Source organism: Marmota monax, unplaced genomic scaffold (genome assembly GCF_021218885.2).
Source record: "Marmota monax isolate L192 unplaced genomic scaffold, Marmota_monax_Labrador192_F-V1.1 WCK01_AAM20220418_F8-fsc00050, whole genome shotgun sequence".
Lineage (NCBI taxonomy): Eukaryota > Metazoa > Chordata > Mammalia > Rodentia > Sciuridae > Marmota > Marmota monax.
The window spans coordinates 11,724,771-11,725,448 of record NW_026694552.1 but is presented as its reverse complement, the minus strand read 5'-3'; the positions used below and the strand labels follow the sequence as shown (position 1 = coordinate 11,725,448).

The 678-nt window shown below is 33.2% G+C and overlaps 1 non-coding gene across 1 annotated transcript; it reads right to left on the bottom strand.

The window, feature by feature from the left end:
* Positions 1–309: 309 nt before the first annotated feature.
* Positions 310–372, bottom strand: LOC124076808 (small nucleolar RNA SNORD42). Its single transcript, XR_006846474.1, has one exon. It is a non-coding gene; the product is annotated as a small nucleolar RNA SNORD42 (small nucleolar RNA).
* Positions 373–678: the final 306 nt, after the last annotated feature.

Sequence of the window (678 nt, the reverse complement as noted above, 5' to 3'; positions counted from 1 at the left end):
TCCTCTGCAAAGTGCCATCTTCTAGGGGGATATGTGGGAAGCAATCTGACAAATTAAAACCTTTTCAGTTGAAAAGACTTCTTAGACATAGGACACCATTTGTAGTGCAAATATGCTTTCAGTGTATGTTAAAGTAAGGCATTTATCTTCTATCAACTTGTATGATAAGTTATCTTGCTTGCATGTTCCTGACTACTTTCATTTTAGAAGACCAGGTCAATGCTAGAACATGCAGCTTATGTTACCAAGAGGCAGGAATATTTTCTTGTCATATAAAGTACTTTTTTTCCTTTCTTTTTTCTTTTTTTCTAGTCAGTGGTTCCTTTGTTCATGTCATTCTTTTCCAAATAGTGAATTTTCCATCATTTGCAATACAAAATAATTTAATTAGTAAGTTTATGCCAATGCTTTCTCTATAGCACAGTAAAAAGATCAGTTTGTTATAGAGGAGAAATACTGAATTGGGGCTCAAGTCACTCTTTCTGGCTATTCTTCCTATATAATGTGAAAGATCTGAATTATAGAATCTCTAAGATTTCTTCTTGCTCCAATATTTTCCTAAATGTTGATGCTTATTAAATATTGCACTGAACAAATGTGCTCATTTACATGGTTGCATTAAGCTCCAACAAAAATTGAAATGAGGAATATTGGACTTTATTGCTTCTCTTCTGCCAC